This window comes from Pleurodeles waltl, chromosome 12 (genome assembly GCF_031143425.1).
Source record: "Pleurodeles waltl isolate 20211129_DDA chromosome 12, aPleWal1.hap1.20221129, whole genome shotgun sequence".
Taxonomy (NCBI): Eukaryota; Metazoa; Chordata; class Amphibia; order Caudata; family Salamandridae; genus Pleurodeles; species Pleurodeles waltl.
Genome location: NC_090451.1, coordinates 106,572,402 through 106,583,746, shown reverse-complemented (window position 1 = coordinate 106,583,746; position 11,345 = coordinate 106,572,402). Strand labels below are relative to the sequence as shown.

General features: G+C 43.3%; 1 non-coding gene across 1 annotated transcript; it reads left to right on the top strand.

The window, feature by feature from the left end:
* Window positions 1–422: 422 nt before the first annotated feature.
* Window positions 423–496, top strand: TRNAI-AAU (transfer RNA isoleucine (anticodon AAU)). The gene has a single exon. It is a non-coding gene; the product is annotated as a tRNA-Ile (tRNA).
* The last annotated feature ends 10,849 nt before the right edge of the window (window positions 497–11,345 follow it).

Sequence of the window (11,345 nt, the reverse complement as noted above, 5' to 3'; positions counted from 1 at the left end):
GTTGTTACTTTGTTGACATGAGCTAGAGTAATTTAAAGCAGAAGGAACGGCCAGACCTAAAAACAACTCTCTTACCTCCAACGCCGAATAACCACTATAATTAGAATATCTCAAAAGCAGCTGGCCTTGTAAACTTAATGAGCAAGCATGCCGATGCATTTTGGGTTTTGTTGTAAAAGAATACAAATTCTATCCATCCTTTCCTTTTCTTCCGGCAATAACCAATGTTACAAAGATATCACAGCACACAGTGACATTGACTGAAAGAAGAGGCGCTGAGGCTGGCGTGGAGCACTCAACAGCTCTTGTTATTGCAATCCAGACAGGGGACGGAAGGAGAAAAGTACGAAGGAATTGCGACAGTGAGACCGACTCTTCTGTGTATCTGCATGTCATGGAAAAAGGATAACTCTGTCATTCATGGCCGGTTAGCTCAGTTGGTTAGAGCGTGGAGCTAATAACGCCATGGTCGCGGGTTCGATCCCCGTACGGGCCACATTGAGTTTTTTCTCTCAAGTAAACTATTTTTTTCTCATTTAATCAAACGCTTGTAAATCCATACACTCTGTTGCTCCAGTACACGTTCACTTTCCATTAGTCCTTCTTTTGCCACTTCTGACCAAAGCTCAAGCCGGCAGTGCCAGTAGAACAACAGAAGTGCAAGAGATTGTCTCTCCAAGATGGAGACACTGGCTCAGACTATGTCACGTGAGAGGTGGAGGGAGACCAAGAGCTGATTATTAGATGCGTGGGAATAAGAGGAACATAACTCAGGTGAACAGATTCTAGATAGTGATGCTATAGCTAGGATCAGCAACGTTACAGGGGAAAGGATAGGAAAATAATTAGGTGACAGAAGTATAGAAGTGGCTACAAGGGGGCGTGTCTCTTAACAGGGCCGAAAGATACACTGAAGGCGAAGGTGAAGTGAAAGAAGAAAGAAATATCAAAGGAAATCAACAGTGATTGAGAGAAAACTCACAAAGGCAAATTGAGCAAAAGACAGGACCTGGGGAGTTAGACTACTTCAATGCAAATTTACGCCGCAGATGAGCATGACAACTGACCCTTGTCCAGTGGTGCTGAAACAATTTTCAGTGTGGGGGTGCTACCATCAAAGGGCTTCTGAAAATCCAGGAATCATACAAAGAACAAGTCCTGTAGAATGAGCCACGCACATTCAGAAAGAGTGGTGATGCGTTGGTTACTTATTGTTAATCTTCATTAGCCTTAGTCCATTGCGTCCTTGTGACAGTCACTACAAAGTAAAGTGATGTCACCCTCCAAGAGGAAGAAAGAACAGGAGGATTCTTAAATGCTAGCGCCATGCACCCAACCTGGGTGCCAAGCCCTTGCCAAAGGACTGATGGGAAGGTGGGCAGGATTTAATGTTTGTGACAAGGACAAGATGGACTTAGGGTAATGCAGAGTTCAAAACATTGGTACTCAAATGCAAAACAGAAAATTTATTAAGCGATAATGCTTGACAAATGTATGCCCTGAGGCCCAAGTAACCACCCTAGGAATTTCCTAGATTGTTACTCACTGGAATTCAACCCAGGAGGTGGCCATTCCTCTCGTAGACCATCCCTGACCTGGAAGATTTTCTAAAAAGCCTTGCAAAGCCAGAAAAATTGACAACTTAATCCACCTACTCAGAGTCATAAAATTCACCTTCTTGTCTTTTCCAGGCTGTCCAAAAGTCACAAACAAGGAGTCGGTTTTCCTGAACTGCAGAGGCCTGGTGACATAAATGAAAAGAGCTCTTTAAACATCAAGTGTATTCAACAAATGTTCTTCCGGAGAGGAAGGAGAGGGAATGAAAGAAGGAAGAATTATTTCCTAAGATCTATCAAAAATAGACTTAACCTTTGCAGCAAAGGTAGGGCTAGGCCTTAAAGTTACCCCATCTTCCAAAGTATCAAATGAAGAGAGGACAGCATTTTAAGGCTCCCAGCTCCCCAATTGTTCTCAGCAAGGTGATAGCAAATAGGAAAATAACTTTATAGGAGACAATCTTTAATTGTACAGTATCCAGATCCTCAAAGAGATAAAATTGTAAAGCCTATAAAAGAGTAGGAAGATTCTGAGTTGGAGAAAAGGGATTTTTCATTGTTCTTACCATTGACAAAAGATCATAACAGTCTAGACACCAAAGAGTGTAACATCGATGAAAGTTCAGAAAAGTCCCTAAAAGCCTTTATCGCAAACCAATGAGCTTTCAGAGTGGAAAGAGATTCAAGTGAAACCCATTCAGAAGAAAATGCAAAATAGCAGACAAACTACAGGTAGGTGCCAAAAGATCATGAGCAGAACATCACGTCTGAAAGGACTTCCAGTTCTTTGAGTAAGACTTCGAAGTAGAAGGCCTGCTGGAGTGCTAAATTAACTCCACTAAGGAAGAGGAAAGACCCTTTGCTAGCAGTCCAGACTTCTCAACCTCCAAAGCGATAGAGTGAGTTGGAGCAAGAAGGTCAGGGACGACGTTCTGAGAAGAGACACACTTGAGCAGTACCCAAGGAGGTAGAAGAGCCAGGGGTTCAGAAGAGGAAACCGTGACATCTCTGGCCAATCAGGGTCAACAATAATCAAGTTCCCTCCCCCTGCTGAGACTTGAAGAGAACCATCTGGATCAATAAAAAGGGGGGGAATGTATAAAGGAGACTTCTCAGCCACTTTATCACCAATACGTCCACCACCTAGGCTCCTTGTTCTAGAAACCTGGATCAGAATCGACAAAGATGAGCATTGTCCTTGTTTGAAAAGAGATCTAGAAAGGGTTTCACAAACTCTCGGCATATCTCTCAAAACAACAACCTGGATAACGTCAACTCCAGCAAATTTGGAAACCTCCAGCTGTCTGCCATCACATTGTCGGTGCACTTGATGTGTACTGCCGACGTATGCAACAGGTTGATCTCTGCCCAATAGCCCAATTGTTCTGCTATTGCATTGAGGGATTTTGAATGCATGCTTCACTGCTGGTTAATGTAAAAGACCGCTACCTTATTCTCTGTCTTTACTAGCACATTTTTCTGAGACAGATGATGATGGGAAAACTTCAAAGCCCTGAAGCTTACCATCAACTCCATCTACTTCCATGACCTCCGACTCTCTAGGAAAGACCACTTGAATCGACAGGATCAGTCCAACACAGTAGCTCTCCAGCCAGGTTTGCTGGCATCTGTTGCGAGGAATTCAGGAGGATCCAGGTGTATTAGTGTCCACTTAGACCAGTGGTCTTCAAACTCTTTAATGCCACATCCACCCAAAGGGAAAAAAAAACATTGGTGCCTCCCCTCTGAATTTTCCAGAATTCTTCTATCAAATTGACACTGTTTAAATATGTCTAGACCTATTTAAACATTGCAGTTAAGTTCTGTTACTGTTTTAAAAATGCAATCAAATACATGACCCCAAATATACTATTCTGGTCAGGCAGGCCTTACTAACCAATTGCAGCGTCATGCTCTGCTGAGTAAACTGATCTCACGGCAGTGAGGAATGCACAGGCCGGGTGGTGCCCGGCACACTAAAGCGCGCCTTCTTGTGTTGTACGTCTCTTTGCGCAAATGCAAACTCAAATTTCCTGCACTGTGGTCGCCAGGAGAGACATGGGAAGGTGCAGTAGGGAAGGCTTGAGCAACAAACCGTTGGCTATCTTTTGTTGTTACTTTGTTGACATGAGCTAGAGTAATTTAAAGCAGAAGGAACGGCCAGACCTAAAAACAACTTTCTTACCTCCAACGCCAAATAACCACTATAATTAGAATATCTCAAAAGCAGCTGGCCTTGTAAACTTAATGAGCAAGCAAGCCGATGCATTTTGAGTTTTGTTGTAAAAGAATAGAAATCCTATCCATCCTTTCCTTTTTTTCCGGCAACAACCAATGTTACAAAGATATCACAGCACACAGTGACATTGACTGAAAGAAGAGGCGCTGAGGCTGGCGTGCAGCACTCAACAGCTCTTGTTATTGCAATCCAGACAGGGGACAGAAGGAGAAAAGTATGAAGGAATTGCGATAGTGAGACCGACTCTTCTGTGTATCTGCATGTCATGGAAAACGGATAACTCTGTCATTCATGGCCGGTTAGCTCAGTTGGTTAGAGCGTTTAGCTAATAACGCCATGGTCGCGGGTTCGATCCCCGTACGGGCCAAGGTACGTTTTTTCTCTCAAGTAAACTCTTTTTTTCTCATTTAATCAAACGCTTGTAAATCCATACACTCTGTTGCTCCAGTACACGTTCACTTTCCATTAGTCCTTCTTTTGCCACTTCTGACCAAAGCTCAAGCCGGCAGCGCCAGTAGAACAACAGAAGTGCAAGAGATTGTCTCTCCAAGATGGAGGCACTGGCTCAGACTATGTCACGTGAGAGGTGGAGGGAGACCAAGAGCTGATTATTAGATGCGTGGGGATAAGAGGAACATAACTCAGGTGAACAGATTCTGGATAGTGATGCTATAGCTAGGATCAGCAACGTTACAGGGGAAAGGATAGGAAAATAATTAGGTGACAGAAGTATAGAAGTGGCTACAAGGGGGTGTGTCTCTTAAGAGGGCCGAAAGATACACTGAAGGCGAAGGTGAAGTGAAAGAAGAAAGAAAGATCAAAGGAAGTCGACAGTGATTGAGAGAAAACTCACAAAGGCAAATTGAGCAAAAGACAAGGCCTGGGGAGTAAGACTACTTCAATGCAAATTTACACCGCAGATGAGCATGACAACTGACCCTTGTACAGTGGTGCTGAAACAATTTTCAGTGTGGGGGTGCTGCCATCAAAGGGCTTCTGAAAATCCAGGAATTATACAAAGAACTAGTCCTGCGGAATGAGCCAGGCACATTCAGAAAGAGTGGTGATGCGTTGGTTACTTATTGGTAATCTTCATTAGCCTTAGTCCATTGCGTCCTTGTGACAGTCATTACAAAGTAAGGTGATGTCACCTTCCAACAGGAAGAAAGAACAGGAGGATCCTTAAATGCTAGCCCCATGCACCCAACCTGGGTGCCAAGCCCTTGCCAAAGGACTGATGGGAAGGTGGGCAGGATGTAATGTTTGTGACAAAGACAAGATGGACTAAGGGTAATGCAGAGTTCAAAACATTGGTACTCAAATGTAAAACAGAAAAATTATTAAGCCATAATGCTTGACAAATGTATGCTCTGAGGACCAAGTAGCCACCCTAGGAATTTCCTAGATTGTTACTCACTGGAATTCAACCCAGGAGGTGGCCATTCCTCTCGTAGACCATCCCTGAACTGGAAGATATTCTAAAAAGCCTTGCAAAGCCAGAAAAATTGACAACTTAATCCACCTACTCAGAGTCATAAAAGTCACCTTCTTGTCTTTTCCAGGCTGTCCAAAAGTCACAAACAAGGAGTCGGTTTTCCTGAACTGCAGAGGCCTGGTGACATAAATGAAAAGAGCTCTTTAAACATCAAGTGTATTCAGAAAATATTCCTCCGGAGAGGAAGGAGAGGGAATGAAAGAAGGAAGAATTATTTCCTAAGATCTATCAAAAATAGACTTAACCTTTGCAGCAAAGGTAAGGCTAGGCCTTAAAGTTACCCCATCTTCCAAAGTATCAAATGAAGAGAGGACAGCATTTTAAGGCTCCCAGCTCCCCAATTGTTCTCAGCAAGGTGATAGGAAATAGGAAAATAACTTTATAGGAAACAATCTTTATGTCTACAGTATCCAGATCCTCAAAGAGATAAAATTGCAAAGCCTATAAAAGAGTATGAAGATTCTGAGTTGGAGAAAAGGGATTTTTCAACTGTTCTTACAATTGACAAAATATCAGAACAGTCTAGACACCAAAGATTGTAACATCTTCGAAGGTACAGAAAAGTCCCTAAAAACCTTTATCGCAAAGCAATGAGCTTTCAGTGTGGAAAGAGATTCAAGTGAAATCCATTCAGAAGAAAATGCAAAATAGCAGACAAACTACAGGTAGGTGCCAAAAGATCATGAGCAGAACATCACGTCTCAAAAGACTTCCAGTTCTTTGAGTAAGACTTCGAAGTAGAAGGCCTGCTGGAGTGCTGAATTAACTCCACTAAGGAAGAGGAGAGACCCTTTGCTAGCAGTCCAGACTTCTCAACCCCCAAAGCGATAGAGTGAGTTGGAGCAAGAAGGTCAGGGATGACGTTCTGAGAGAGACACCCTTGAGCAGTTCCCAAGGAGGTAGAAGAGCCAGGGGTTCAGAAGAGGAAACCATGACATCTCTGGCCAATAAGGGCCCACAAGAATAAAGTTCCCTCGCCCCTGCTGAGACTTGAAGAGAACCATCTGGATCAATAAAAAGTGGGGGAATGTATAAAGGAGACTTCTCAGCCACTTTATCACCAATACGTCCACTACCTAGGCTCCTTGTTCCGGAAGCCTGGATCAGAATCGACAAAGATGAGCATTGTCCTTGTTTGAAAAGAGATCCAGAAAGGGTTTCACAAACTCTCGGCATATCTCTCAAAACAACGACCTGGATAACGTCAACTCCAGCAAATTTGGAAACCTCCAGCTGTCTGCCATCACATTGTCGATGCCCTTGATGTGTACTGCCGACGTGTGCAACAGGTTGATCTCTGCCCAATAACCCAATTGTTCTGCTATTGCATTGAGGGATTTTGAATGCATGCTTCACTGTTGGTTAATGTAAAAGACAGCTACCTTATTCTCTGTCTTTAGTAGCACATTTTTTTGAGACAGATGATGATGGGAAAACTTCAAAGCCCTGAAGATTACCATCAACTCCATCTATTTCCATGACCTCTGACTCTCTAGGAAAGACCACTTGAATCGACAGGATCAGTCCAACACAGTAGCTCTCCAGCCAGGTTTGCTGGCATCTGTTGCGAGGAATTCAGGAGCATCCAGGTGTATTAGTGTCCACTTAGACCAGTGGTCTTCAAACTCTTTAATGCCGCATCCACCCAATGGGAAAAAAAAACATTGGTGCCTCCCCTCTGAATTGTCCACAATTCTTCTATTAAATTGACACTGTTTAAATATGTCTAGACCTATTTAAACATTGCAGTTAAGTTCTGTTACTGTTTTAAAAATGCAATCAAATACATGACCCCAAATATACTATTCTGGTCAGGCCTGCCCTACTAACCAATTGCAGCGTCATGCTCTGCTGAGTAAACTGATCTCACGACAGTGAGGAATGCACAGGCCGGGTGGTGCCCGGCGCACGAAAGCGCGCCTTCTTGTGTTGTACATCTCTTCGCGCAAATGCAAACTCAGATTTCCTGCACTGTGGTCGGCAGGAGAGACATGGGAAGGCGCAGTAGGGAAGGCTTGAGCAAGGAACCGTTGGCTATGTTTTGTTGTTACTTTGTTGACATGAGCTCAAGTAATTTGAAGCAGAAGGAAAGGCCAGACCTAAAAAAAACTCTCTTACCTCCAACGCCGAATAACCACTATAATTATAATATCTCAAAAGCAGCTGGCCTTGTAAACTTAATGAGCAAGCAAGCCGATGCATTTTGGGTTTTGTTGTAAAAGAATAAAAATACTATCCATCCTTTCCTTTTTTTCCGGCAACAAGCGATGTTACAAAGATATCACAGCACACAGTGAGATTGAGTGAAAGAAGAGGCACTGAGGCTGGCGTGCAGCACTCCACAGCTCTTGTTATTGTAATCCAGACAGGGGGCGGAAGGAGAAAAGTATGAAGGAATTGCGATACTGAGACCAACTCTTCTATCTATCTGCATTACATGGAAAAAGGACATCTTTAGTACTGATGGCCGGTTAGCTCAGTTGGTTAAAGCGTGGTGCTAATAACGCCAAGGTCGAGGGTTCGATCCCTGTACGGGCCAGGTTGCATTTTTTTCTCTCAACTAAACTTTTTTTCTCATTTAATCAAACTCTCATAAATCCATACACTCTGTTGCTCCAGTATACGTTCACTTTCCATTAGTCCTTATTTTGCCACTGCTGACCAAAGCTCAAGCCGGCAGTGCCAGTAGAACAACACAAGTGCAAGGGATTGTCTCTCCAAGATGGAGACACTGCCTCAGACTATGTCTCGTGAGAGGTGGAGGGAGACCAAGAGCTGATTATTAGATGCGTGGGGATAAGAGGAACATAACTCAGGTGAACAGATTCTGGATAGTGATGCTATAGCTAGGATCAGCAACGTTACAGGTGAAAGGATAGGAAAATAATTAGGTGACAGAAGTATACAAGTGGCTACAAGGGGGTGTGTCTCTTAAGAGGGCCGAAAGATACACTGAAGTCGAAGGTGAAGTGAAAGAAGAAAGAAAGATCAAAGCAAGTCGACAGTGATTGAGAGAAAACTCACAAAGGCAAATTGAGCAAAAGACAAGGCCTGGGGAGTTAGACTACTTCAATGCAAATTTACGCCGCAGATGAGCATGACAACTGACCCTTGTACAGTGGTGCTGAAACAATTTTCAGTGTGGGGGTGCTGCCATCAAAGGGCTTCTGAAATTCCAGGAATCATACAAAGAACTAGTCCTGCGGAATGAGCCACGCACATTCAGAAAGAGTGGTGATGCGTTGGTTACTTATTGGTAATCTTCATTAGCCTTAGTCCATTGCGTCCTTGTGACAGTCATTCCAAAGTAAGGTGATGTCACCTTCCAACAGGAAGAAAGAACAGGAGGATCCTTAAATGCTAGCCCCATGCACCCAACCTGGGTGCCAAGCCCTTGCCAAAGGACTGATGGGAAGGTGGGCAGGATGTAATGTTTGTGACAAAGACAAGATGGACTAAGGGTAATGCAGAGTTCAAAACATTGGTACTCAAATGCAAAACAGAAAAATTATTAAGCCATAATGCTTGACAAATGTATGCTCTGAGGACCAAGTAGCCACCCTAGGAATTTCCTAGATTGTTACTCACTGGAATTCAACCCAGGAGGTGGCCATTCCTCTCGTAGACCATCCCTGAACTGGAAGATATTCTAAAAAGCCTTGCAAAGGCAGAAAAATTGACAACTTAATCCACCTACTCAGAGTCATAAAAGTCACCTTCTTGTCTTTTCCAGGCTGTCCAAAAGTCACAAACAAGGAGTCGGTTTTCCTGAACTGCAGAGGCCTGGTGACATGAGTGAAAAGAGCTCTTTAAACATCAAGTGTATTCAGCAAATGTTCCTCCGGAGAGGAAGGAGAGGGAATGAAAGAAGGAAGAATTATTTCCTAAGATCTATCAAAAATAGACTTAACCTTTGCAGCAAAGGTAAGGCTAGGCCTTAAAGTTACCCCATCTTCCAAAGTATCAAATGAAGAGAGGACAGCATTTTAAGGCTCCCACCTCCCCAATTGTTCTCAGCAAGGTGATAGGAAATAGGAAAATAACTTTATAGGAAACAATCTTTATGTCTACAGTATCCAGATCCTCAAAGAGATAAAATTGCAAAGCCTATAAAAGAGTAAGAAGATTCTGAGTTGGAGAAAAGGGATTTTTCAACTGGTCTTACAATTGACAAAAGATCAGAACAGTCTAGACACCAAAGACTGTAACATCGACGAAGGTACAGAAAAGTCCATAAAAACCTTTATCCCAAAGCAATGAGCTTTCAGAGTGGAAAGAGATTCAAGTGAAACCCATTCAGAAGAAAATGCATAATAGCAGACAAACTACAGGTAGGTGCCAAAAGATCATGAGCTGAACATCACGTCTCAAAAGACTTCCAGTTCTTTGAGTAAGACTTCGAAGTAGAAGGCCTGCTGGAGTGCTGAATTAACTCCACTAAGGAAGAGGAAAGACCCTTTGCTAGCAGTGCAGACTTCTCAACCTCCAAAGCGATAGAGTGAGTTGGAGCAAGAAGGTCAGGGACGACGTTCTGAGAGAGACACACTTGAGCAGTACCCAAGGAAGTAAAAGAGCCAGGGGTTCAGAAGAGGAAACCATGACAACTCTGGCCAATAAGGGCCCACAAGAATAAAGTTCCCTCCCCCCTGCTGAGACTTGAAGAGAACCATCTGGATCAATAAAAAGGGGGGGAATGTATAAAGGAGACTTCTCAGCCACTTTATCACCAATACGTCCACTACCTAGGCTCCTTGTTCCGGAAGCCTGAATCAGAATCGACAAAGATGAGCATTGTCCTTGTTTGAAAAGAGATCCAGAAAGGGTTTCACAAACTCTCGGCATATCTCTCAAAACAACGACCTGGATAACGTCAACTCCAGCAAATTTGGAAACCTTCAGCTGTCTGCCATCACATTGTCGGAGCCCTTGATGTGTACTGCCGACGTGACGTGTGCAACATGTTGATCGCTGCCCAATAACCCAATTGTTCTGCTATTGCATTGAGGGATTTTGAATGCATGCTTCACTGTTGGTTAATGTAAAAGACAGCTACCTTATTCTCTGTCTTTACTAGCACATTTTTTTGAGACAGATGATGATGGGAAAACTTCAAAGCCCTGAAGATTACCATCAACTCCATCTATTTCCATGACCTCCGACTCTCTAGGAAAGACCACTTGAATCGACAGGATCAGTCCAACACAGTAGCTCTCCAGCCAGGTTTACTGGCATCTGTTGCGAGGATTTAGGAGCATCCAGGTATATTAGTGTCCACTTAGACCAGTGGTCTTCAAACTCTTTAATGCCACATCCACCCAATGGGAAAAAAAAACATTGGTGCCTCCCCTCTGAATTGTCCACAATTCTTCTATTAAATTGACACTGTTTAAATATGTCTAGACCTATTTAAACATTGCAGTTAAGTTCTGTTACTGTTTTAAAAATGCAATCAAATACATGACCCCAAATATGCTATTCTGGTCAGGCCTGCCCTACTAACCAATTGCAGCGTCATGCTCTGCTGAGTAAATTGATCTCACAACAGTGAGGAATGCACAGGCCGGGTGGTGCCCGGCGCACAAAAGCGCGCCTTCTTGTGTTGTACGTCTCTTCGCGCAAATGCAAACTCAGATTTCCTGCACTGTGGTCGGCAGGAGAGACATGGGAAGGCGCAGTAGGGAAGGCTTGAGCAACGAACCGTTGGCTATGTTTTGTTGTTACTTTGTTGACATGAGCTCAAGTAATTTGAAGCAGAAGGAACGGCCAGACCTAAAAAAAACTCTCTTACCTCCAGCGCCGAATAACCACTATAATTATAATATCTCAAAAGCAGCTGGCCTTGTAAACTTAATGACCAAGCAAGCCGATGCATTTTGGGTTTTGTTGTAAAAGAATAAAAATACTATCCATCCTTTCCTTTTTTTCCAGCAACAAGCGATATTACAAAGATATCACAGCACACAGTGAGATTGAGTGAAAGAAGAGGCACTGAGGCTGGTGTGCAGCACTCCACAGCTCTTGTTATTGTAATCCAGACAGGGGGCGGAAGGAGAAA